The following is a 10,898-nucleotide window of genomic DNA, read 5'->3' on the forward strand; positions in this document are numbered from 1 at the left end:
AAAAACCACCTTTCAATTTGTTGATAGAACAGATATTAGGGCAAACAGGTGTGAGAGAACAAAGGCCAGCAGCCAGTTACAGGGAACCTTCTGGATTTGAACCCATGATGAGTAAGAGTGTAGGAGACACCCTGGAATCATGTGGTGATTCACTGCAGGGCTGAGTGACCAGCACTTCCCTCTCATCTGCCGTCATTGCCTCACCACTGCCATCCTCTTCACAAGGTGACCCCCTTTCCAGCTCTTTTAAAGCACAGACAGCAAGTTGCTACTTCCTTTTGCATGTGTCAGCATCATCACAGTTTCTTTTTTGTCATAAATCATCCTGTAATGATCATTATGAAAGGTTAGTGTCTGTCTGGCACAGTCTCATACCATTGTAGAATTACTTTGCTTTCTTCTATTATTTTCTCCATGCTTGTCCTAATGTTGTGTGCTAGATACACATAATCCACAGATTATTAAACTCCCTGGAGTGGCAACACTCAATATTTAATTAATTGAACTTATATAGCATACCTTAGTGACATTTCCATTGTAATGAAAAGCTTCTGGGAGTCCCCTGGAAATATTTATACCTAGTTTATGCTTTTAAAAAAATCTCAGCTAAGATTTCCTGGTGTAATTAAAAGAAAGAAGTCCTCTATTTTTAAATTAAAAGTACATGGGCAACATTGCCTACTGGTTCACTAAAATAGTAAAGCACCAATAGGATATTGTATTTCTTAGACCTTAGATGTTGTCTGAGATTAATGAGTGTGCACATTTTCTTTATCTGTCTAGGGCAAAGCACGTTGGGCTCACAACTCTAACTAACTCATACCCAAGTTCAGTTAATTTTCCAGTCAGCTAAATAAACTTTATAGAGCCTACTGATAGCACTGGGGTATTATGATAGGAACTGGCCAGATGAAAACTAGGCAAATGGCAAAAGTAACATATTATGGAAGCAAACGCATCATGGTACAATTCCTTGTTGGGTCAGGACATTGGATCTGATCATTTCAGGCGGGGCTCCCTGGAGAGCCCATCCTGCCAGCTAGAATGGGGGAAGCTGGTAAGAAAAAAAGAAACAAAGAGGGGGGGCGAGAGAGGAGAAAGAGAGAGAGAGAGAGAGGGAGAGAGAGAGAGAGAGAGAGAGAGAGAGAGAGAGAGAGAGAGAGAGAGAGAGAGAGAAAGGAAGGAAGGAAGGAAGGAAGGAAAAGAAAACATTTCCTTTGTTAGTTTACTAACAATGCTGAAGTAAATACTTTCCACTGCCAGGAGCAAAAAATTCCCCAGAGATTGCCCACACATCTCCTCTTCCATGCCCACTCTTATTAATTGGTGGTAGCTGTTTTCCTGCTCAATTCGAAGGCTTTCAGGTTGCAGGTAAGAGTCTTAAAAACACATGAATAGTCTTTGTTCTGGACGAACGAGAGGAGTGTAATGAGACTCTGCTGGGCACTTCTTATCTACCAGAGAACCCAAATAAGAAATATATATCATGGAAGCAGATTTATTAGATTGACTTATGCAATAAAAGCCAGCTAGTCAAACAATGCCTATCTTTACCCTGCAGAGGCCAAACCACCTCTACTGTTCCCTGGAACCCCTGTGTGAGCCATCTCTATTCTGGCAGACACTCCTGCTCCCCGCAAATTAATACTTCCTGGAAATGTCCTAACAGACCTGCACAGAGGCATGCTCTTAGTTGACTCTGGCCCCAGTCAAGTTAACAACCAATATCATGATTCCTGATCAGCAATAGTTTTAGCTCCTGCGCTCACCCGAGCACAAGCAGGGGATGTGAAACAGCCAAGCAAAGAAGAGAGCAGAACAGAAGAAGTAGAGAAGGAGGAGAGGTGAGGCTGCGAGTCAGAAACAGAGAGGCTGCGGTGGGCAGTGTGAGAGTGCATCACCAGCAGGCCCCTCCGGTGCCCCTTGATAACATTAGGGCCGTGTGTTCTGCCTGCTGCACTGCACTGAGCTGTCATGGATCTCAGCTGCTGTTCTGTGCAGCAACTGCCACATTCAGAGGAGAGTGATAGTTTAAATCTAGGAGTCGTGAAAGCAGTGGACTGAACCTGGGAAAGTTCTAAGCATGTTGTGGGCTTCTTTGAGTACAACTGAGCCTTTCATGGCTCTTGGTAGACTAAGCTTGGGGTACTACAGCCCCAGAAATTCAAGGGCCACCAGAGCCTCCCCAAACCAGTGCCTTCAGTTTTCATTGTCCCAGACTATGAAAAATTAACAACAAGGCCAGTAGAATAAGGAAAATACGAAAAAAGGAAGGCCGGAAGTAAAGATAAGGAACATGAGCAGGAAGGAAAAGGTCTTATGTTGTCTCCCTTTGTGTCCCATTTGTAAGGATTTCTTCAATATGTATATTTGTGACACATCCAACCCCTAACCTAACCCCACTCCTACCCAGATCCATCATCTTCCCTTCCCGACCCCCAATCTTGTGTCCTCCTCCCTCTCCTCTTCCTCCTCCTACCTCCCCTCTTCTCTTTCTTCTTCTCTTCTTCTTCTTCTTCTGTCTTCTTCTTGCTTCTTCTTCTTTCTTCTTCTTCTTCTCCTCCTCCTCCTCCTCCTCCTCCTCCTCTCCCCCGCCTTCTCTCGTCTTCTTACTTCTTCTTCTTTTTATGTCTCTCTTCTTCTTCTTCTTCTTCTTCTTCTTCTTCTTCTTCTTCTTCTCCTCCTCCTCCTCCTCCTCCTCCTCCTCCTCCTCCTCCTTCTCCTTCTTCTTCTGAAAAAGTTTTGATACAGGGAAAATTAGGGCCCCTTTGGGGATTATTGGACTCATTAATCAAATAATTTAAGAATGAACCCAAATGGAAACTCAAGGATAATTTTATTAGAGTTTCAAAGAAAAACTGCAGCAGCCGCCCAGAGGAGAAAAAGAAAGGCTGTGCTATATGAGCTTCATGGAGATCATGGCTGGCAAGCACCCACATGGCCAGTATGGAGGCTTTAGAGCAAAGAAACCCAAGATACTGGGGTGGGGACAAAGCCCAAATGGTCAAGGAAATCATATTTAGTGTGGGGAGCTAGATCAACCCAGGGCTTTCTCAGAGGCCCTGATGGAAGGACTAAGGGAACTTTAAGCTCTGTGTCCTTGTCTAGGAACCGAGTTCACAAGGCTGGTCTGATACTGGAGCCAGTGCCTCAGGGGAGTCAAAGTTTAGCTTCTGAGACCTGCCTCTTCTCTCTGGGCTGTGGTTATCAGTCGTAAGGCTGCTGTGTCTGAGTTCTCCTATGTTCTCTTTGCCCACATTGACTATTCTCTATAACTGACCTTGATCAGTGTGCTACCTACCTTGCTAATAGTCTATAAGATGCTATACTTCTTAATAAGCTCACCTAGCATAAGGCACCAGCTTATGCAAGACCTTCCGGCTCCAGTTATTGCTTTTGCCTTCTTTATATCTTGTCTTCTCTACTTACTGTTCTTGATCCTCCCACTCACTACATCATCATTCTTGACCCTTATTCCTTCTGGTTCAGGTTGGCTTAGGAAAGAGAAGAAAGCACAAAATTGTGAGTAGGCAGACTTACGGCTTTACATGGCTGTGGCCTGGAAGCTTCTGCTGTATGGATGGGGACTCTGGGAAGGAAAAGGACACTATTTTATTAAAGGACTAATTATACCACCCATCCCTTCAGCATGGCTTAAGGTGAGCCTGCCTTTCTAGGGATGGTCCTCAGCCTGACTGGAACTTTAGGCCTCCACTCAGATGTTAGGTTCTAATCTCATAATCAGGAGAGCATTTTTGTTTTCAGACTGAGTTTGATTGACAGGTATCATAGCAGCTCCTTGTGGCATGGAAGGAGTGAAGGGTCTCAAAAATAAGTTGTCAATTAGGTTTATTTATTTATTTATTTATCTATTTATTTATTTATTTATTGTTGTTGTTGTTATCTGGAGCTGGGCTTTTTGTACCCTGGGAACAGGCCAATTTAGTCCTGCACACATATAAATTAGGCATCAAATTAGAGCAAATCTGGTTAGTTAATTTGAACATATGTGGGAAAGTCCAACTGGATGCTGGGATCAGTGGATGAGTCCAGGCTAAGGAAAGCCTAAAAGTTGCAAGAGGAAAGGGGCAGGGGGCAGAGAACAAAAGCGGCTGGTCATCTGACATCGTGAGCTATGGCCTTTCTGGACTTCAGTTTCTTCGTCCATACTAGAGATTTCTCAGAGATGACTGGATTCCATCAGGGCGCATTGACATTTTGGGTCATCCTGAGCCTGGAACCCTCATAACAACCTGTAGAAGAGGGCTGCCTTCGCCCAGCTCCCAGCATTGCTTCAGAATTGAGAGAGGCTCGGCAGGAGTTGTCTCAGGTCTCCGGCACCCTGCCTCACTGCTTTGGATGCCCGTTGCTATGGGGACTAGACAGAGGGGAACGAAATACAAGCTTGTGGCTGCAAGCGTTCACGCTGTGTTCATCATTTCACAATGTAGGCGTCCCTGAAAGTCACTGGGACTTATTTAGAGATGAATAAGACCTGGTCCCCATTCTCTACAGGTCCCAATCAGGTGGGAATAAAAGACACATCAATAACGGCACCTACTAAAAGCCCGAGAAGCACTTAGAAGTGTGAACAAAGGGATGTTCATTCTGCTTAAGGGGACTGGGGAATTTCAACTATTAAAAACTATTTAATAATTCTGTGTCATAGGAGATATTTACTTTGATAAATTGCCAGAAGATAAAATATCTTTGTGTTGAAAGAAATTCTAACCCATTACACAACTGCAACACAGAAACAATGTATTCACTGCATCTGTGGCTCTGTTAGGAAGAGTCAGTAGTACTTAAACTTGTTTTTCTTCTTAATACTGTATAAAATATGAGCATTGACTTTAATGAAGCCAATCAAAAGTCATGGATAAATATTCTGGCCAGTACATGGCAAAATGCTTTGTCCATAAAACTCATTCTGAAGCTTTTCTGGCTGGGACACAGTTCAATGGCACAGGTCAACAGGCACAAGGCCCTGGGCTCAATCTCAACTCCACAAAAGGAAAGTTGAATTGCTTAAAGTCAAAGCATCTATCACATTCAAGGAAAGCAAAGGACGTCATCATATACAGTCAGCCCTGCAGGGATTCCTAAAGAGAATAAACTAATCTTATTTGTATGAAATCATCTTTGGGGCTTGCGAATGTTAATTTTAGTGGATGCCACTACTCTCTGGATCATCTGCCCTAGTCAGAGGTACAGATACAAGGACTTAAAAAAAAAAATTGCAGATCTATTGTCCATTGTGAATTTTCATTATGTAGACTTTCAGTGGACAGCCCTGTTTCACATGCCCAGTTGTTGCACTATTGATTTGTCTCGGGGCTTGGCAGGAGTCTCATAGCTGAGGATTCCTGAACCATTTAGAAGGAATGTTTAATTTCAGCGCTGTTGCCTCCACCCATTCTGCTAAAAGTCACCCTTGAGCTCTTTAAGAAGCTTATACTAATTAAAGGGCAAGGTTCAAGACACTAGTTTTACTTCCTCTGGAGGCTTTCTATAGGAAAAATAATGACCCAGGGTATAGAGCTGCGTGGTCCAACGCAGACTTCAGGCAATTCCAGCTTACGCGGTGAAAAGCTGAAGCCCTCTTTGGGAAAGAAAGAGATCATGGTACAGATAGGATTCACACTGGGATTTTTAGATGTGGCATTAAATGCAACTTGAAATAGGAGTTATTTGTTTGGCCAAAACCCATTTCAGGTTTAATTGGGGGAGAGATACATTCAAGAAACGGGTGTGACTTGGTAATATAGACATTAAATAGAGGTCGCAAGGCCTTCACATCTGAGAATTTGAACCAGTCAGGGGCTGACAAAAGAGATCTGACACTACAGAGCAATTTGGGAACAGACAGACGGGTTTTTATTTGTTTGTTTATTTTTGGTAAATTGGTCAAAATCTTTTCTTTTGGGATCATGCTGTCAGAAATTATGTTTAACTTCCTTCTGTCTCTTTCTTTTGATTATTTACGACTTATCATTTTTTCTGTCTTAAAGCTTCCCCAATTTTGATTAAATGTTGATGTTTCTCTTAAGAAATGAATAGATAAATATCAACTTTTATTCTCTCCTTTTTTTTTGCTCTCTTTCAACTTTCCACAGGAAAGATTACTTCATTTTTCAGTCTGAATGAATGAGTCTTCCCTACCAGGCCACTGTTTCAAAACTTGGTGTGTTAACTTCTGTGTGATTTACTTTGCAACGGTATAATCTCTTCCATGACATAGTAGAACACTCAAAATTAAGGCCATTAGTTGTTAACAGTGTACTATAATGATTACTATATTCAGATAAAGTCGATTGCTCAATGCATACACAAGCAATCATAAGTTTATATACAAAGTAAGTAACCTTTGATAAAACTGATCACTTTTGACTTAATAAGAGAACTCTAAACCAGAAAACCACAGGCCACGCACAGCCTATAGCCACAAAACCAGATTTCTTTTTATTGAAAAAAATCTTTTAGCCATAATCTTTCTTTTACCATCATTCCCTAGCTGAGAAACTAATTTCTTAAGTATCCTTCCAGAAGTAACACATATCGATGTGTATATAAGCACATGTGGGTGCATTCCCCAACACCCCACTCTATGAGCTCCCCTCCCTCAGTTCATCCTTCCTTTCCCCCCTTTTCCATTTCTTTCTTCCCGTCTTTCCATATCTCCATCCCTGCTTTTCTTTTTTGTATACTCACTTATATATACATTCTTATTACTTTTGTTTTTATTTTACAGATATACAGACTCTAACCATTTTCTTATTAATGACTATTTTGATTATCTGTATATATTTACTATTTTATGTTATTCTAAGTACCTTTGTAGAAACATCACATGGGCTATGTGAATATATGTGTTCATAGAATAACATTTTTGAAAACAGAATTGCTAGGTGAAAGGGCAATTATGATAGATACTGTTGAACAGTTCTCCACTGTGACTTAGAACCTTCACTTCCCAGCAGCCACGTGTCTTTCATCCATGCTAAATGGGTGTGTGACACAGTTCTTTTGGTTTTTACCAATATAAATGAAATAATATAAGCCCAGACTTGATTTAATTCTTTCTGACTTTCACACAAACTCTGGTGCCCCATATTTGACCACGTCCCCTGGATGGGGAGGCCTGGTGGCACTCAGAGGAAGGACAGCAGGCTACCAAGAAGAAACTTGATTCCCTATGATCATATACAGGGGGAGGAGGCCCCATTAGCTACAGTCATAGGGGAGGAGAGTAAGGGGGAAATGGGAGGGAGAGAGGAATGGGAGGATAGAAGGAATGGGATAACAACTGAGATGTAATATGAATAAATTAATAAAATATATTTTAAAATTCTATTTATGTGCATGAGTCTCTGTCTTTATATCTCTACGTATGTATTTATGTGTGTATGTATGTATGCATGTATGTATGTATGTATGCATGTATGCTGTATTCATTCAGGTGCCTACAGTGCACACGAGAGGGCTCTGGATCTCCTGGAGCTAGATTACAGGAGATTGTACGCCATCCAGTGTACTTCTAGGAATTAAAATTGTGACCCCTGGGAGAACAGCAAGCATTTTTAACTGCTGGGTTCTCCCTCCATCTTCCGTATTGTTTCCTTAGGAGTAAAAAGTCTTTCATTCATGTAAGATCCACTTTAACTTTTCTCTTTCGCAAATTATCCAAAAGTGTTTAAGACTGAATTTATACAAAGGCGTGGGAGTGGGCTCATTGTAATGTAACAATGTGTGTGTGTTGTGTATAATTTTGTTCACTTTGTATTTTGCCTTTGTTATGTGTTGGTTTTAGCCATGTGAAAATTTGTGTTTATATGACTTAAATCATCAGTTTTGCTTTCATGACTTTTTGATTTTATGCTATGCTCAAAAAATCATTTTTAAATTTTCTCCCTCTGTTGCTCCTCTCTCTCTCTCTCTCTCTCTCTCTCTCTCTCTCTCTCTCTCTCTCTCTCTCTCTCTCTCTCTCATCTATCTATAGCTTCCTCTCTCTCCAGATACTTCATGTTTAACTTCCTGGCTTTATCATTTTGATCTTTTGATCTATCTACAAATAATGCTCTATTGATACCTTTTTTCTATTTGTTTTAGTTTTCTCTACAATCACCGGGGCACCTCCTGTATAATATTCTAAATCATATGACAAATTTGTGCCCATTTATGATTCATTGCTCATAGACCTGAGTAGTGTTTTTCATTTCTTTGTTTGGTTTTTGAAACCAGAGCACTTGTTTTATGACTGGTTGAAATCCTCTAGATGAATTGGATGCTGCAGCATCTGCCCTCTTGGGTTTAGGTGTTGTTCCTTCGTGGAATCCATGTCTGAATCTGCAGTATTCAATTTTTAGGTTCCTCAGCTGCTTAGTCCTGGTTGGTTTCCATCTCTTAGCCTTGGTGCTCCAGTTATACTTTGGCTTTTGCTTGGCAGGGTAGCCACATTTGCCACAGGTTGATTTCTGAAGGTGGTAGGCTTTAGAGCCACAGCAGTGGCACAGCACATGTGTCTTTTTTTTTTCCCCCCAAAAGACTATTTTTACATAAAGTCTCCAGCAAAAAAAAAAAAAAAAAAAAATCAACCTTTATGCACTGTGGAATGTAAAATAACAGTGAATACTTTAGACTCAAAGAGCTATCTAATTTGAATATTTTTATACACCTGGTCTTCCCATGTATATACTGGCCTTTCATTTTATCTTTATTAATTCTCAATGGGTTCCTTCTGTTGATTTTACTAATTAACATATAATAATTGTGGTTATATATGTGTAACTTTTTGTTTGTTTATTTCTTTGTTTTTCATATTCAAATAGCTACTTGGAAGCTAGGGCACCATAAAATCACCAAACTAGACTACTCCATGTGTAGAAAGAGAAGTTTATTGGAGAATCAAGCTGCCAAGGATATCCCCTGAGGTGAGAGCAGAGAGAAGAACAAAATGGCAGAAAAGAAAGCAGATTTTATTTGACAGTCAGTAGGGTGGGATCTCTGAGCTGATATAGGCTGTTAGGATTGAACGAGATGCCCTTGCTCAACATAGTTGACCTTTTTGAATGTATCTTTTATTTATTAATTAAACATTTTTTACATATACATTTATATTATTACACATATATACAACAAACTACCTACAGCAAGAAGAACCATGACACAATCAGGAATTATATAAATGTCACATTCTTAGTGTTTTGACTATTTGTATTTGACAGCCTTGAAGAAACCATCTTTCCTATCTTGATGTGTCTAAAATTCTGAATGTAAATCAATCTCCATCACATCTTGTCATTATCAATCTAAAACATCTGTTTAGACCCAAAAACATCTTAACCCCTGAGCAACTAAGCTTCATTGTAAAACTGAACTACCTGGTCTTCAACTCCATCAGAGACTTGAGCAGGAATAAACTTGATTACCTGAGTGTGCCAGGAGTGCAGGTTGAGTAGCTGTTCAAATGAGAAGATGACATAGGGACGTTTGCTACCTGCATAGTCCACCCAAACTCTCTATAAAGTGTTGGAGCATCTTCTTCAGCCTTCTGGCCCAATATATCTGACAGACATATTTGTGAAGCAGAGTTTGGCTGTTGACTCTGCCTGCATCCAAGCTTGCCAATTTTTAGGCAGAATTCTGTCTGTGGTAGAAATGATGACACTTTGCCCAGTGGCTTGTGGATGTATTAACGAAGGTTGTTGGTAAACAGAAACCACCTTAAGAGATTTGCTTTTCTAGAAAACAGAAACCAACCTTTAGGCTTATAGTACCTCATTGAAGTTCTCCTGGTTAGGACAATCTCATCAGCACTGCCATTTTAGGGTGCGGCTTTGGACATAACACTAGTAAAAATGATTTTTTTCTGAATATTGTGCTGGGTACATCTTATTCATCATATAGATGGACATAGTTGTTATTATTATGTCTTAGAAACTTAGAAAACTTTCCAGACTTTTGTAGTTTCTATTTTATAGTTTCTGTACTCAAGAGTTCTGTAAGGAGGGGGACCTTTTTTCTTTTCTAGTTGAAATATCTGTTTCATAGCCTTGCTATTTCCTCCTGCTTAAATTTTTTAAAGTATCTTTAAGGTCTAGTACCTTGTTATTTTTGTGAATGTCTCTGTACCTATTAAATGAAAATATAACCTAATTTTCAGAATATAGAATTTATTTTATCAACTACCTCTCTGTTGGGTTTTGTTTCTTTTATTTCTTCTTTCTCCATCCATCCATCCATCCATCCATCCATCCATCCATCCATCCCTCTGTTTTTCATTCTGGCACAGGAGTTCCACTTTATCACCTAGGATGCTCTGTCTGTCTGTCTGTCTGTCTGTCTTCCTGGCATAGGAGTTCCACTTTATCACCTAGACGGGTAGACTTTCTGGAACTCATATGGTGCTGGGTCCCAGACTGGCCTTAAGTCCACGGCAGTGACAAATGCTCTTTGTCTTATTCCTTTACAGTGTTACTTAAATTTTCCAATACAGTTTGTCACGGAATAGAAAATGACTGACAGTCTCTCATTACTAGTGTTTCTAAATTTTGTCTTTGAAATGCACAATTCTGTCTCTTAATGATGCTTCTCTTTGCTACACAAATGTTTGTGGCAGTTTCCTCTTCATTGTAAATTTTACCTTTTTTTCCCCTTATAAACTATGTTTCTTTGTCTCATTCAGTGTTCTTGGTTCTGAAGCCAACTATGCAAATGCTCAAACGGCATCTCCTACTTATTTATTTACTTCTGCTTTAATTGTGTCTTTTCATTTTCACTTTCTGAATCATGTGGGCTTTAGGTTGAGTTCTGCTTTTCTTTCATCTTGCAGTTGGTGTTGAGCATTTCAACTTATTGCTATGATACTATGTTTGGTCTTGATCCTATGTGAGCTCTTC

The sequence above is a fragment of the Acomys russatus genome, chromosome 32, assembly GCF_903995435.1.
Source record: "Acomys russatus chromosome 32, mAcoRus1.1, whole genome shotgun sequence".
NCBI lineage: Eukaryota > Metazoa > Chordata > Mammalia > Rodentia > Muridae > Acomys > Acomys russatus.